Raw genomic sequence first — 17,875 nt, forward strand, 5'->3', positions numbered from 1 at the left:
ATAAGCATGGGGAGAATTTAGCACGGATTACAACAAGGAAATATAATTGTAACATCCCAAAATTTTCCAAATTTTGGAATGTTAATAATAAGATATTAATGAGTGAATTGCTATGATTTTCATGGAAAATTAAAACCTTTTGATTCTTGTTTCAAATATTTCATTCAATTGCTTCTCTTTTGGACACCTATGAAATATTTTGAAACCACAAATAAAAATGGAGTAGGAATAAAATGACTTTCTAAAAATGTGGCGAATAAATATTTCATTTGAAGTTCTTCGAATTTGGATTTCTATTTGAAGATGGATCTTATTTGGACTTATAATGTCATACAAATATTTCCAAATTACTAAATAAATAAAAAATGAGAGGAGATAATATGACTACTCCAAAAATATGATTGGAAGTATTTAATATTTATTCTTTGGAATTTTTGGCATTCATACGATACTAAGAACTATGTTGGTAAAATTATGAAGCCCATAGTGCATTATCAAAACATGTACGTACACAAAATTATTGCTTGTTTATTTATGAAACCACTTTTTCTAAGCAAGGAATAATCAATCAGAATATGTGAACATTTTTCTCAGATCTAAATAATAATTCTGAGAGAGCGAGCCATTTATTCATTGATTATCTAGTCTAATATATGTTATTAGTTATGCTTTCTCTCTATCAGCCCATCTAGCCCATCCATCTCTTCTATTATTTTTTTTGTTTGCCCTTGGGCCACCTTTCCCACTAAGGCCCATCTCTCTTTCATTTAGCGCAGGCCCATGCGCTGGTCTTCGTCTACCTCTTTGCTCGTTCAATCTTCAGGAACATAGAGAGACTGTCATGGCACCTCCACCTCTTCCTCTCCTCTAGTGCTAACCACAGACATCCTTCCGAATTTCCACCAACACGAAAATTAAAGAGGAATGCAAGGAGAAATCATTCAGGAAATTAAAACCCAACATTATTGCGTTAATTGGACGCATGGAGCCGTGAAACGTACACGCACAAAACAGCCATTAATGGCCACGTTGAGCCCCTTGATATGCCTGTACCGACCTCACCTGACCCTCTATATAAGCTTAGGGCGTCGCCCATAATCTCCTCATTCGAAGCCCTCTCCTTCGGGAGCATATACCCCTGCCCATCATCGTAAATTGCTCACCGGAGTTGCTTGACACCGCGGCTGTTCGTGGAAGTTTCCGGCGAGTTCGAGGTGAAGCAGACATTCTAACTCTTCCATCCTTCATATCTCGATATTGCGCATCTTATGGACCCTGTTTTATTTTGAAAACTCGCAGCCGGAGCACGAGTTCTTCGTTGTCCGCTTTCGGCCAGAGTTGCACCCTACTCCGGCGGCATCTAGCAGACACCTGAAGGCGAACCAGGAGCCGACATCGTGTTCTGGAGACTCACCCCTACTTCCTCTCCCTCGTTGCCGGAGATCACCGCATCACCTCACGTCCGAGCCGCCGCTGCCGGCCATCTCCATCTACGGTGAGGCCAGCCCTCTTTCTCTGTTAAAAAAACGAAACAGTATTAGCCTATAGAATTCTGCCACGTGGCGACTCTTTTTCTTACCTCGTTTCTTTTCCAGAAAATTAGCCGACTTAGAAAAATCACATCTTTTAAACCGCTTGTCCAAATTTGACAAATAAGATATCCCTGGATAGCTGCAGACCTCTAGTTTATTATAAAAATTACAAATCTCACTTTTGCGCTAATTAAAATTTAGTTTTGATTTAAATACGAATTTGAGTAATTTTGCTATATCTTTTATTCTGTAAACCATATAAAAATGTTTTATATATGGAAGTTGGACTTTAGGACCTAACCTTTCTGTTGGACTAATGGATTAGTTTTCCAACATATTTTAGATGCTGTTTTATCATCAACACCTTGGTTTGACCATCTTGGATCATCATTTAATAACTTAGTTAAAATAAAATTTGACTATAGGGTAAAACTCTTAGATGATCCCTAGGGAACCTCTCTGGACATTTGATATCACCACAAAACTTTGAAGTTACAAGATTAAGGATTTAATCCTTTTATCTTGAAACTTATGCCACGCCAGTTTTATTTAACCCAAGTCAAATATTCCGAATAATCTCATGATAGAATTTGTTGTAATAACTTGTCTCACAACCCATCTTCTATATCAAACCAAGATCTTCACTTAGTATCATTTCCAACCCTAGAATATTACTATGTAATATTTTCTTCCAAGACCACGCCTGATTTTATATCAACCCTAACCGTGCCTTAGAAATTATGATAGTGGCAATCGAATAATTTGTGTTGTTATTTGGATTTTCATTTGGATGTTATTTATGTGTTGAATGCTTGCTTGAATCATTGTTATGTGAATGTGGATATGTCGAGTGTCTTACTTGAGTTATTTATCGCGTTAGATTGTGACGAGTGCGAAGGTGAATTCTATGAGGAGGTAGAACCTTGTGACTACGAAACCGAAGGCAAGTTGCAAATTGATCATGCTTCAACCTATATTTTCATATTATGCATATCTTTTTAAATTTTAATACTATGCATATTTTATAAAAGTTTTGCAAAGTATTATTTTTAGCTAGAGCCATAAGGACTAACTACCATGCTTGGCCGCGCTTGCACAATTGGGTGGGTTGAAAACCAAACAAGTTTTAAACAAATAAACTTGCCCTCTTTTGGGGCAATGTTTTGTGAAAACTTTTGAAAACCAAAACTATATACTATTTTACTTCTACTCCCTGGGCGGAATGGTATTGACGGGAGCGTCTACAAGTGATTGCGCCCATCGGGGTCTTGCAGTGAATGCGCCCGACTGGGGTCTTGCACACAGGTTTTTGGTGGGGATTGCCATCTAGGGAAATGAGATCTTTCAAGTACAGTTTGATGTAGCTTCCAGTACAGCCACATGCTACTATGGGCTCTGGCTTAGCTTAGTACTAACGGGAAACCCTTACCTCAGGACCGCCATCGGAGAGGGGCTTTCATTGCCTAAGTTGTGGGCGGCTTGGTCAGGTATAGGGGGCTGTTACGGAAAGGCTTCGTCACAATCTCCTCCTAGTCGTACACTCAAGTGTGTAACGGTAAACGGGGTTGTTTGTGTTATATGGGGAACGTGTACGACCTCTGCAGAGGGTTAAACCTAATCGATTAGCCGTGCCCCCGGTTACGGGCAATTTTGACCAACTGAAGACTTGGACTGAAGAAGAATCTCCCCTCTCTTTTCTAAAAATCTATTTTAAGGGTTAAAGTTGAGGAATGAGCACAGTGAATGTGTTTCACCTCTACCTTATGTATGTTTTAAAACTATTTTGGAGACTAAGCACTGGTGCGTATATCCAAGTGTCTCACTCCTACTTTTTATACTAAAAACTATTTCTATTCCAAAGTAGTTTATAAAATTTAGTATAGGAGAAAATTGGCTTTACGCAAATGAAACCTTCACAATTCTTACCCTGCATATATATTCTGTTAAACTTTCCTTTGCAACTTGCGAGTACATTCCACGTACTCACCTGCACCTGTCATGTGTAGATCTTGACAGATTAAGAGACGATAGGGTTATGGTCTACACTCAACGAGCCCAGTGGCGTTGATGGAGCCTAACTTAGTGACTACGTATAATTCCGCTGTATTATCTGCCAGCTTAAGAAGTGCCTAAGGTATGATTTATATATATCTGGATCTACCGTTGTAGTAGAATGATGTATGTCTTACTGATATTCATTTTTATTACTGTGTGTGCTAGCTATGATCCAGGGAAAGCATAGTAAGCACAGAGACTTGGATTCTACCAAATCCGGGTCGTTACAACAATCTATCAAAGAGAAATTATCGTAATTAAATTCCTTGAAATCCAAAATAGTGGGTTCATCGATATTTAAAGTTTTGACTTCTTCAATCCCACTTTTAACAATTTTAGCATCAAGATCTAAAGACTCCAAAATTTTGGAACGCCTTCTAGGTAAAGGTGGATTATATTCAGTCCCATCATTACCAAGATTCATATTACAAAACAAAGATTTAATAGGGGACACATCAATAACTTTTAGATCTTCATCTTTATTATCATGGAAACTAGAAAAACACGTTTTTATAAAGCAATCTTTCTTAGCACGCATCCTAGCGGTTCTTTCTTTGCACTCATCAATGGAAATTCTCATGGCTTTGAGAGACTCATTGATATCATGCTTAGGAGGAATAGATCTAAGCTTGAAAGAATCAACATCAAGAGAAATTCTATTAATGTTCCTAGCCAACTCATCAATCTTAAGCAATTTTTCTTCAATCAAAGCATTGAAATTCTTTTGCGAGGTAATAAATTCTTTAATATTAGATTCAAAATAAGAGAGCATCTTATTAAAATTTTCATAAGAATTGTTGTAGGAGTTACAATAATTATTAGAGGAATTACTAGGATACAGCCTAGGATTAAACCCCCACTTTCACTGGGAAAGGACACCGCAAGATTGAACCCAAAGCTAAGCACTTCTCCCATTGCAAGAAAGATCAATCTAGTAGGCCAAACCAAACTTATAATTCAAAGAGACTTGCAAAGATAACCAATCATACATAAAAGAATTCAGAGAAGATTCAAATATTGTTCATAGATAAATTTGATCATAAACCCATAATTCATCGGTCTCAACAAACACACCGCAAAAGAAGATTACATCAAATAGATCTCCACAAGAGAGGGGGAGAACTTTGTATTGAGATCCAAAAAGAGAGAAGAAGCCATCTAGCTAATAACTATGGATCCGTAGGTCTGAAGTAAACTACTCACACTTCATCGGAGAGGCTATGGTGTTAATGTAGAAGCCCTCTGTGGTCGATACCCCTCCGGCGGAGCTCCGAAAAAGGCCCCAAGATGGGATCACGTGGATACAGAAAGTTACGGCGGTGGAATTAGGGTTTTGGCTTCGTGTCTGGTAGTTTGGGGGTACGTAGGTATATATAGGAGGAAGGAGTACGTCTTCTCATAACTATTCTCAATTATGTCAATTGCTCAACAGTAATTTGTTTACCCACCGTAATACTTATGCTCTCGAGAGATGCCACTAGTGAAACCTATGGCCCCCGAGTCTATTTTCCATCATATTAATCTTCCGTCAACAAGCAATTTCCTTTTCCGTTTATTTTGCTTTCTTTAATTTGCATCTTTATCATAAAATACCAAAAATATTATCTTATCATATCTATCAGATCTCACTTTCGTAAATGACCGTGAAGGGATTGACAACCCCTTTATTGCGTTGGTTGCGAGGATTTTATTTGTTTGTGTAGGTTCGAGGGACTCGTGCATGGCCTTCTACTGGATTGATACCTTGGTTCTCAAAAACTGAGGGAAATACTTACGCTACTTTGCTGCATCACCCTTTCCTCTTCAAGGGAAAACCAACGCAAGGCTCAAGAGGTAGCAGTACCACATCTTCACCACGAGTTTATGCAAGCGGGATCAAAAGCTCCATAAAAGGGCCGTGAACGCCGTTGAGCCGGCAATTCCCCGTTACTTGTGTTGGTCTGAGCAGCCCATTGTGTGGAGTCGTGAGGATCACCCGCCCCGGGTTGATAATCCGGGTCACTTGGCTTTGGTGGTAGCGCCTCAAGTTGGAGGATATAAATTCACTATGGTACTCATGGACAGAGGGAGCAGCATCAATATCCTTTATTATGAAACCTTCCGTCACATGGGGTTAATAGATAAAAATCTTAAGCCGTTGAACACTGTCTTTCACGGTGTGGTGCCAGTTGGAAAAATAGTTCTGGAGGTTGCATTTGGGGATGATTATGATTCCAAGTCTGAGACATTGACCTTTGAAGTGGTGAAGATCAAGAGCCCTTACCATGCCCTGTTTGGACGGCTGGCTTATGCTATGTTTATGGCAAGGCCTTGTTATGTTTATCTATAGCTCAAAATGCCGGGTCACAAGGGGACCATCACGGTGCATGGAAGCCGGAAGATAGCTTTGGAGTGCGAGGAAGGTGATGCAGCCTATGCTGAGTCCGTCTGCGCAACAGAGGAGTTGAAGTTTTACAAAGATAATGTTGACCCGGCTGATATGACATCTTTGAAGAAGCCAACTACGAAGCATGATCCGGTCTTGAAGTTTAAGTCGGCGGATGACACTAAGCTAGTTGATTTCGTTCTTGGCGATTCATCCAAGCAGTTCAGCATCAGTGCTAATTTGGATCCGAAATAGGAAAGCGCGCTCATCCAGATTGTTGTTGCTAATTCCCCTGACCCGACTGTTGATGATAACCGCCCTAATTGCCTTGATTGCCTTGGTTACCCTAAAAACCGGTATTAGAACCGCCACCACCGTAACCCGGACCATGAGAAACCAGAACCTGAGCCGCCGCCTGGCCCATGATTGTCTTGGAACAAGTTGGAATTTTTGAACTCTTTCATAATATGGCAGTCCTTCCAAAGGTGACCGGATGGTCTTTCCTGCATGCAATGCTTTGGGCAGGGCTGATTCAGCAACCGTTCAAGAATGACACCTGATCCTACCGTCCAAGGAGGTGATTTTCCCTTATGGAGCTGTCCACTATTTTGCGTATTGGTGTTAGCCACAAAGTCAAAATTATTATCAGCCTTGTGCTTACCATTGTTCCCTTGACTCGCCGGGTTATTGGGCTACCCCTTGGTGTTGCTACTCTTCTTTCCCTTACCCGACTTTTCCTCATCATACTTGGGGTCCTTGGTACTGTCAGAGTCAGCATATTTAAACAGAGCCGCCATGAGCGTCCCCATGTCATTGCAGTGGCATTTGAGTCGCCCTAATTTCTGCTTCAAGGGTATGAAACGACAATTGTTTTCCAACATTAGGACTGCCGAATCAGCCTTGATACGATCCGATGAGTGCAGAATTGCTGAGACCCGGTGCACCCAATGGGTTTTCGACTCACCCTCTTCTTGAACACAGGCAGCCAAGTCTACAATCGACGTAGGCTGCATGCATGTGTCTTTGAACTGATGGATAAACTGCGCCCTTAACTCGGCCCATGATCCAATGGAGTTGGCTGGTAGCCCCTTTAACCAGGTACGAGCCATTCCTTCCAACATCATGGTGAAATACTTAGCACATGCAGCATCATGGATGTCGGTGTCAAAACTGGCGGATCTCGGGTAGGGGGTCCCGAACCGTGCATCTAAGGAGGATGGTAACAGGAGGCAGGGGACACGATGTTTTACCCAGGTTCAGGCCCTCTTGATGGAGGTAAAACCCTACGTCCTGCTTGATTTATTTTTGATGATATGAGTATTACAAGAGTTGATCTACCACAAGATCGGAGAGGCTAAACCCTAGAAGCTAGCCTATGGTATGATTGTATGTTGTCCTACGGACTAAAACCCTCCGGTTTATATAGACACCGGAGGGGGCTAGGGTTACACAAGGTCGGTTACAAAGGAGGAGATATACATATCCGTATTGCCTAGCTTGCCTTCCACGCCAACTAGAGTCCCATCCGGACACGAGACGAAGTCTTCAATCTTGTATCATCATAGTCCAACAGTCCGACCAAAGATATAATCCGGCTGTCCGGATACCCCCTAATCCAGGACTCCCTCAGTAGCCCCTGAACTAGGCTTCAATGACGATGAGTCCGGCGCGCAGATTGTCTTCGGCATTGCAAGGCGGGTTCCTCCTCCGAATACTTCATAGAAGATTTTGAACACGAGGATCGTGTCCGACTCTACAAAACAAGTTCCACATACCACCGTAGAGAGAATAATACTTCCACAAATCTGATCTGCTGACGTACCCCGTAGCATGGCATCACAGCACAACTAGGTCTTTATTCGAATCGTTTTTCATAACCTATCTCAGCGTGTTTTGCAAGGCGGTTTCCTTGGCACGTCTTGTCAAAGGAGAGATCGTGTCCCCTTATTACGGGATTCCCATCAATACGGACGTGGGTGACCCAACTGCGCCATCAATTACGGTGCTTGGGGGATAAGCGAGTTTTACCAGGCTAGTGGGGGAGCATAGTTTCGTCCGCCCTTATAAAGGGATAAGGTTTCACCTTTTTCTACCCACGCCTTCTTCCTCCTTGCTCATCCATTTTCGCGCACTCGAGCTCCAGCACCCAAGTCCACATCCTTCTCCTCAACTCTCTCCAAACATGTCCGGAGTGGGAGGCAAGTGGATGGCCTCCTTTGTCACGGAGGGGCACATCAAAAAACTATGTGGAGCCGGATACTTAGCCGCGGATATCGCGCACCGGCTGCCAGCTGCGGGGCAGATCGTCCCTACCTCGGAACCTCACGAAAGGGTGGTTTTCCTCCCCCACTTCGTTTGCGGACTGGGGTTTCCCCTCCATCCATTTGTCCGCGGCCTTATGTTCTATTATGGGCTGGACTTTCATGATCTGGCCCCGAATTTCATCCTCAACATCTCGGCGTTCATCGTCGTGTGCGAGGCTTTCCTCCGCATCCGGCCCCACTTCGGCCTATGGCAGAAGACCTTCAATATCAAGCCGAAGGTAGTAGGCGGCCAACAAGCGGAATGCGGCAGAGCCATGGTGGGAAAAATGCCCAACATTACATGGCTCGAGGGCTCCTTCGTGGATACCATAAAGGGGTGTCAATCGGGGTGGTTCTACATCACCGAGCCGCGCGACACCAACTGGGTGGTGGCCCCCGAGTTTCGATCCGGAATCCCCATGCGGCTCACTTCCTGGAAGGAGAAGGGCCTGTCCTGGGCCTCATCGGTGGAGTTGGACAGACTCCAGAAGTGTATCTGGAACATGATAAGCAAGAAACTTAAGCTTGTCAACATAGTCTAGGTCATGCTCTTCCGCCGGATCCTCCCGTGCCAACAATGGGCTTTCAACTTATGGGAGTTCGACCCGGCCCAGCACCAGACTCTACGCGAGCTCTTCGACACGAAACATAAGGACGTCTGGAAGGTGTTGTTCAAGGGCGCTGAGCCCCCCCCTCTCTTACCGACGACCGCGGGCTAAGTGCGAAGCGCCCTGTGAATCTGGTAAGTTCTGTACATCTGGTAGGGTATTTATTTCCCATAGCTTAACCATGTGCGGGGTCTGAGCTCCCATGCCTTTGACAGGACTGGGTGGAGACATCGGAGCAGATTAACTGTTCGGCCCCTCTGCCCGAAGACCCTGCAGACGCTCTCCTGACGGAGATGCAGACTCCGGCTCCTTATGAGGTGCCGAAGAAGACTAAGAAGAAGGCCACGGGAACCCGAAAGAGTTCCCGGCTCCATGTGGTATCGGACACATCGTCTGATAACTCCGAGATGCACTCCTCCCATGAAAACGAGGAGAAGGAAGATGAAGATTCTCCCCCTCCAGCCGGGGGAGACAAGAAAAGGAAGGCCGCCCCAACCGGGGAGGCTGAAGGGTCCAAGAAGGGAAGGACTCTCCTTCCGGACTGATCCACCACCGTCGTTGACGGCGAAGACGAGTGGCTGCTCAGGGCCAAGCCCCTGGCGAAGTCGTAAGTATTTGGATACCAGAGTAACTCATAGCATACTTTTGTTGCACTGCTTCTCCTAACGTCGAATATGATTATGCAGTCCGTCCCGAGCCCGTATCGACGTATCCTCGTCGGACTGTTCCTTGGACTCGTTGGATATGAATAGTGATACACTTCCAACCGCCTCCTCTCCTTGCCCTACGGATAATGCCGAGGTATTGTCTCAAGGGGCACTAAGCCGGGGGGAGGTAGTCCCGGAGGAGCCTCAAGGCGAACTTCCGGACTCCAGGCGCGAAGGGAGCAAGACTCCCAAGGGCTCCAAGTTCGGCCTCCAGCCAAACGCCGTGCCGGAACCTCCAGTGGTTCCGGACTCCGGCAGGCGGCCCCCTTCCAAGAGGGGCAAGCCGCCCGTGCCGGTGACCTCTATCCATCCAGAGGCACCGGACAACCTGCTGGGAGCGCTTCACGGCGCTTCCATCGAGGAAGAGCATCGCACTATTATGAGTGCGGTGATCAAGAAGGTTCAGTCCGCCAAGAGCGGACTGACTGAAGCCTGTGCCAGCCTTGTAACAGGCTTTGAAGTAAGTATTTAAAATATAGGAAAAATATTACCGCATAGACAGTAGCCCCTGATGCTCTGTTTGGTGTTCACAAAGAAAAGCCGAATAGATGATCAAATAATATCTGCAGGAGTCTAATATAAGTATGTCTGTATGCGTATGTAGGCTTCGCTGCTGACCTCTGCCGCACAGACTGTGGAGGTCGTCGCACTGAAGCAGAACCTCGAGCGGTCTGAGAAAGAGCTCGGCCTTGCCAAGAGGAAGCTCGAGGAGAACAAAGGTAAGTAATACCTTGTCTATATATATAAAAGGTGCGGTTGCAAAATGATATCATCATGGATGTGCTAGGGGCCACGACTGAAGTGGTTACCCTGAAGCAAGCGTGTTCCGAGGCCGAAAACAAAGTGGCCAAGGACCGCACCAAGCGGGAAAAACAAGAGGCACGGGTGGGCGAGGTGCAGCAAGAGCTCCAGGCTCTCGTGAAGAAGCACGAGGCTTTGGAGCTTGACTCGAAGACGCGAGAGACCAAGCTTGCCGCGACCCTCGAGAGCACAAAGCATGCCAAGGCTGAAGCCCAAAAGGCCCTCCAGGAGATTGAGGCGATGTGGAAGATAGCGGCGGGTAAGGAATTCAATATGCAAATCAAGCATGTGAAAGTAAATTACTTGTTACTTACCCGAGTCCGGAGCTCTCCAGGAGCATTCGCAGATTTGCCCCGCAGCATGTTGGATGCCGCGAAGTATTACCAGGCCGAAGAGGGAAGCTCGATGGAGAAGTTGTTCTGGTCTCAGTATACTGGGACCGAACACCCGATGCCTGTGAGCAACCGGCTGAAGCAACTAGTCGAGCTGCACAAGGCAGCCGAGTCGGCCATGAGGGGCCTTATAGTCCAGATGTGGCCTGGCGGCTCCCTTCCCAACAGCTACTTCGGCCTGGTGAGGCGGCTTGTGGATGCCTGCCCATGGCTGGAAGTCATAAAGCGGCCCGTCTGCATCAAAGGTGCACCGGCAAGGAGCATCGCCACCCCAAAATGTATTATGAGGGTGTCCTGAAGGGTGCCCGTCTTGTGGCGGACGAGTGTGCGAAGGATGTAATTTTTGAATGAACTTGCTCGTGTGATCCTGTATTATGAAAACTTGTTCATGTGCGCTATGCAACGCTTGTTTGAATTTAAAATATTACCTTCTGTGCGGCTATTTATCAAATCTGAGAGATGGCCAGTCGTCGGCTTCTGCCCCCATGCCACAAGTGCTGGGGTGTTCGGGATAAACCTGAGCACTCTTTTTCCCATTGTTGGGTCCTCCGAGGGAGGTGCTCAGCACAACGAAGAAGGCAATCAGACTATAATGCTTTATCACTCTCATTTAGCCATAGAAGTCTACAATTTTAAATTTTGGCGAAGCCCCTAGTATTCGGAAGGCCGAATTCAGGGCGCTATACACGCCTTAAGCCGGACAAAGCCGACTCCTCGCTCTAAGCGGCATAAGTATTTAGGGACTCGAGACCTCTCGAACAGCGACCAGCTCTTGCCTTATCATGAAAGTCAGTTTTAGCTTTCTCTACTGAGGTGCTTGCCCAGATGAACCGGCGCACAATCGCAGTAGTTCTCCCAGTGCTACCTTAGCCGATATAGCGGAACGTAAGGTATCAAAACATGGGAGCCGGCCAAACCCAACTATTGACCCAAGACATGATTCGGAGCAGATGCATATAATGCTATAAGTTCGGGGTGCCGCACTGTCGAAAGTGTTCGGACTTCTCACGCCGTATTATGGGGTACGCTTAAGCCCCTGGCGTATTGGCCGTACCAGAGTGTACGGGTGCTGAATGTCATGAATGAACATATATATATATATATATAAGAAGAATAGAGAATGCGATAATAGTCTAGTGCTATACATTGTTTATTCAAAAAGGTGTGTTGAAGGAGAATGATACAAGTAGTGCAATAAGCAAAAAGTTGGACTATTTGACATGTCCCCTCCAAGGGCAAGCTGAGGAATGGTATTTAAAGCAGGTATTTCACTCGTTATCAGAGACCACCTGGGAATTCCATGACGCGACATAGCTTTCTGCCTCCTTGGTTGTTGTATCATGTGTCTGGCAATCGTACTGCCGGACGAGGTTTCCAGAGAGTAAAGTCTGAAAGAGAGAAAAAATAATAAGGCAGGAAGCCCCTAGTGCAGTTGAGCCGCGTTTTGGGGCGTGCCATAGTCGTGCCCCCCATCTATGCCCATGGTATTTTCAATGCGTAATTATGTACGTGTGGCACGGATTTCGCCGTTTGGCGGGGCCTGGGGTGGGGGCCGCATTTCTATGCGAGCTCGGAACGTGCCAGGCAGTCTTGTTGTCGATTACTCCGGGCGCGCTTGAAGGTGTACGGGTCTTTAATCGCCGAACTGGTGGATTGCCTTAAGAGGTCCTCCGTGCGGAGATATCACTCTATGTTTCCATTGACTGTGATGACACCCCGAGGTCCTGGCATCTTGAGCTTGAGATATGCATAGTGCGGTACCGTGTTGAATCTCGCAAATGCGGTTCGCCCGAGCAGTGCGTGATAGCCACTGCGGAACGGGACTATATCGAAGATTAACTCCTCGCTTCGGAAGTTATCCGGGGATCCGAAGACCACTTCCAGTGTGACTGAGCCTGTGCAATGGGCCTCTACACCTGGTATGACGCCTTTCAAGGTCGTTTTTGTGGGTTTGATCCTTGAGGGGTCTATACCCATTTTGTGCACTGTGTCCTAATAAAGCAGGTTCAGGCTGCTGCCGCCGTCCATAAGGACTCGAGTGAGGTGAAATCCGTCGATGATTGGGTCTAGGACCAGTGCGGCAAATCCGCCATGACGGATACTAGTGGGATGGTCCCTGCGATCGAAGGTGATCGGACAGGAGGACCATGGGTTGAACTTTGGGGCGACTGGCTCCAACGCATATACATCCCGTAACGCACGCTTCCGCTCCCTCTTGGGGATGTGGGTTGTGTATATCATGTTCACCGTCCGCACTTGTGGGGGGAACCTCTTCTGTCCTCCGGTGTTCGGCTGCCGGGGCTCTTCCTCGTCATCGCTATGTAGCCCCTTATCTTTGTTTTCGGCGTTTAACTTGCCGGCCTGCTTCAACACCCTGATGGGGAACGTAGTAATTTCAAAAATTCTCCTACGCACACGCAGGATCATGTGATGCATAGCAACAAAGGGGAGAGTGTTGTCTACGTACCCAACGCAGACCGACTGCGGAAGCGCTGACATGACGTAGAGGAAGTAGTCGTATGTCTTCACGATCCAACCGATCAAGCACCGAAACTACGGCACCTCCGAGTTCGAGCACACGTTCAGCTCGATGACGATCCCCGAACTCCGATCCAGCAAAGTGTCGGGGAAGAGTTCCGTCAGCACGACGGCGTGGTGACGATCTTGATGAACTACAGCAGCAGGGCTTCGCCTAAACTCCGGTACAGTATTATCGAGGAATATGGTGGCAGGGGGCACCGCACACGGCTAAGGAATAGATCACGTGGATCAACTTGTGTGTCTTTGGGGTGCCTCTACCTCAATATATAAAGGAGCCAAGGGGGGGAGGCTGGCCGGCCAAGGAGGAGGGCGCAGGAGGAGTCCTACTCCTGCCGGGAGTAGGACTCTCCCCCAATCCTATTCCAACTAGGATTCCCAAGGGGGAAAGAGGGAGAGGGGTGGCCGGCCACCTCTCCTAGTCCTAATAGGACTAGGGGAAGGGGGGAGGCGCGCAGCCCTTATGGGCAGCCCTTTCACCTTTCCACTAAGGCCCAATAAGGCCCATATGGCTCCCGGGGGGTTCCGGTAACCTCCCGGTAATCCGGTAAAATCCCGATTTCACCCGGAACACTTCCGATGTCCAAATATAGGCTTCCAATATATCAATCTTTACGTCTCGACCATTTCGAGACTCCTCGTCATGTCCGTGATCACATCCGGGACTCCGAACAACCTTCGGTACATCAAAATGCATAAACTCATAATATAACTGTCATCGTAACCTTAAGCGTGCGGACCCTACGGGTTCGAGAACAATGTAGACATGACCGAGACACGTCTCCGGTCAATAACCAATAGCGGGACCTGGATGCCCATATTGGCCCCTACATATTCTACGAAGATCTTTATCGGTCAGACCGCATAACAACATACGTTGTTCCCTTTGTCATCGGTATGTTACTTGCCCGAGATTCGATCGTCGGTATCCAATACCTAGTTCAATCTCGTTACCGGCAAGTCTCTTTACTCGTTCCGTAATACATCATCTCACAACTAACATATTAGTTGTAATGCTTGCAAGGCTTATGTGATGTGTATTACCGAGAGGGCCCAGAGATACCTCTCCGACAATCGGAGTGACAAATCCTAATCTCGAAATACGCCAACCCAACATCTACCTTTGGAGACACCTGTAATGCTCCTTTATAATCACCCAGTTACATTGTGACGTTTGGTAGCACCCAAAGTGTTCCTCCGGCAAACGGGAGTTGCATAATCTCATAGTTATAGGAACATGTATAAGTCATGAAGAAAAGCAATAGCAACATACTAAACGATCGGGTGCTAAGCTAATGGAATGGGTCATGTCAATCAGATCATTCAACTAATGATGTGACCTCGTTAATCAAATAACAACTCTTTGTCCATGGTTAGGAAACATAACCATCTTTGATTAACGAGCTAGTCAAGTAGAGGCATACTAGTGACACTCTGTTTGTCTATGTATTCACACATGTATTATGTTTCCGGTTAATACAATTCTAGCATGAATAATAAACATTTATCATGAAATAAGGAAATAAATAATAACTTTATTATTTCCTCTAGGGCATATTTCCTTCAGTCTCCCACTTGCACTAGAGTCAATAATCTAGATCACATCACCATGTGATTAACATTGATAGTTCACATCATCATGTGATTAACACCCATAGTTCACATCGCCATGTGACCAACACCCGAAGGGTTTAGTAGATTCAGTAATCTAGTTCACATCGCTATGTGATTAACACCCAAGGAGTACTAAAGTGTGATCATGTTTTGCTTGTGAGAGAATCTTAGTCAACGGGTCTGCCACATTCAGATCCGCATGTATTTTGCAAATTTCTATGTCAATAATGCTCTGCATGGAGCTACTCTAGCTAATTGCTCCCACTTTCAATATGTATCTAGACCGAGACTTAGAGTCATCTAGATTAGTGCCAAACTTGTATCGGCGTAACCTTTTACGACGAACCTTTTGTCACCTCCATAATCGAGAAATATTTCCTTATTCCACTAAGGATAATTTTGACCAATGTCCAGTGATCTACTCTTAGATCACTATTGTACTCCCTTTCTTAACACAGTGTAGGGTATACAATAGATCTGGTAGACATCATGGCATACTTTATAGAACCTATGGCTGAGGCATAGGGAATGACTTTCATTCTCTTTCTATCTTCTGCCGTGGTCCGGCTTTGAGTCTTACTCAATTTCATACCTTGTAACACAGCCAAGAACTCTTTCTTTGACTGTTCCATTTTTGAACTACTTCAAAATATTGTCAAGGTATGTACTCATTGAAAAACTTATCAAGCGTCTTGATCTATCTCTATAGATCTTGATACTCAATATGTAAGCAGCTTTACCGAGGTCTTTCTTTGAAAAACTCCTTTCAAACACTCCTTTATGCTTTACGGAATAATTCTACATTATTTCCGATCAACAATATGTCATTCACATATACTTATCAGAAATGTTGTAGTGCTCCCACTCACTTTCTTGTAAATACAGGCTTCATCGCAAGTCTGTATAAAACTATATGCTTTGATCAACTTATCAAAGCGTATATTCCAACTCCGAGATGCTTGCACCAGTCCATAGATGGATCGCTGGAGCTTGCATATTTTGTTAGCACCTTTAGGATTGACAAAACCTTCTGGTTGTATCATATACAACTCTTCTTTAATAAATCTATTAAGGAATGCAGTTTTGTTTATCCATTTGCCAGATTTCATAAAATGCAGCAATTGCTAACATGATTCGGACAGACTTAAGCATAGATACGAGTGAGAAACTCTCATCGTATTCAACACTTTGAACTTGTCGAAAACCTTTTGCGACAATTCTGGCTTTGTAGATAGTAACGCTACTATCATCGTCCGTCTTCCTCTTGAAGATCCATTTATTTTCTATGGCTTGCCGATCATCGGGCAAGTCAACCAAAGTCCATACTTTGTTTTCATACATGGATCCCATCTCAGATTTCATGGCCTCAAGCCATTTTGCGGAATCTGGGCTCACCATCGCTTCCTCATAGTTCACAAGTTTGTCATGGTCTAGTAACATGACTTCCAGAACAGGATTACCGTACCACTCTAGTGCGGATTTCACTCTGGTTTCCCTACGAGATTCAGTAGTAACTTGATCTGAAGTTACATGATCATCATCATTAGCTTCCTCACTAATTGGTGTAGTAGTCACAAGAACAAATTTCTGTGATGAACTACTTTCCAATAAGGGAGAAGGTACAATTACCTTATCAAGTTTTCTACTTTCCTCCCACTCACTTCTTTCGAGAGAAACCCCTTCTCCAGAAAGTTTCCGAATTTAGCAACAAAAGTCTTGCCTTCGGATCTGTGATAGAAGGTGTATCCAATAGTTTCCTTTGGATATCCTATGAAGACGCACTTCTCCGATTTGAGTTTGAGCTTATCAGGATGAAACTTTTTCATATAAGCATCGCAACCCCAAACTTTAAGAAACGACAGCTTAGGTTTCTTGCCAAACCATAGTTCACATGGTGTCGCCTCAACGGATTTAGATGGTGCCCTATTTAACGTGAATGCAGTTGTCTTTAATGCATAACCCCAAAACGATAGTGGTAGATCGGTAAGAGACATCATAGATTGCACCATATCTAATAAAGTACGTTTATGACGTTCGGACACACCATTACATTGTGGTGTTCCAGGTGGCATGAGTAGTGAAACTATTTCATATCGTTTTTAACTGAAGGCCAAACTCGTAACTCAAATACTCTTCTCTACGATCAGATCGTAGAAACTTTATTTCCTTGTTACGATGTTTTTTCACTTCACTCTGAAATTCTTTGCACTTTTCAAATGTTTCAGACTTATGTTTCATCAAGTAGATATACTCATATCTGCTTAAATCATCTGTGAAGATCAGAAAATAATGATACCTGTCGCGAGCCTCAATATTCATCGGACCACATACATCAGTATGTATGATTTCCAACAAATCTGTTGCTTGCTCCATTGTTCCGAAGAACAGAGTCTTAGTCATCTTGCCCATGAGGCATGGCTCGCAAGCATCAACTGATTCATAATCAAGTGATTCCAAAATCCCATCAACATGGAGTTTCTTCATGCGCTTTACACCAATATGACCTAAACGGCAGTGCTACAAATAAGTTGCACTATCATTATTAACTTTGCATCTTTTGGTTTCAATATTATGATTATGTGTATCACTACAATCGAGATCCAACGAACTATTTTCATTGGGTGTGTAACCATACAAGGTTTTATTCATGTAAACAGAACAACAATTTATTCTCTTACTTAAATGAATAACCGTATTACAATAAACATGATCAAATCATATTCATGCTCAATGCAAACACCAAATAACACTTATTTAGGTTCAACACTAATCCCGAAATTATAGGGAGTGTGCGATGATGATCATATCAATCTTGGAACCACTTCCAACACACATCGTCACTTCACCCTTAACTAGTCTCTGTTTATTCTGCAACTCCCGATTCGAGTTACTAATCTTAGCAACTGAACTAGTATCAAATACTGAGGGTTTGCTATAAACACTAGTAAAGTACACATCAA

Source organism: Triticum urartu, chromosome 2A (genome assembly GCF_056163025.1).
Source record: "Triticum urartu cultivar PI428250 chromosome 2A, HENAU_Tu73, whole genome shotgun sequence".
Taxonomy (NCBI): domain Eukaryota; kingdom Viridiplantae; phylum Streptophyta; class Magnoliopsida; order Poales; family Poaceae; genus Triticum; species Triticum urartu.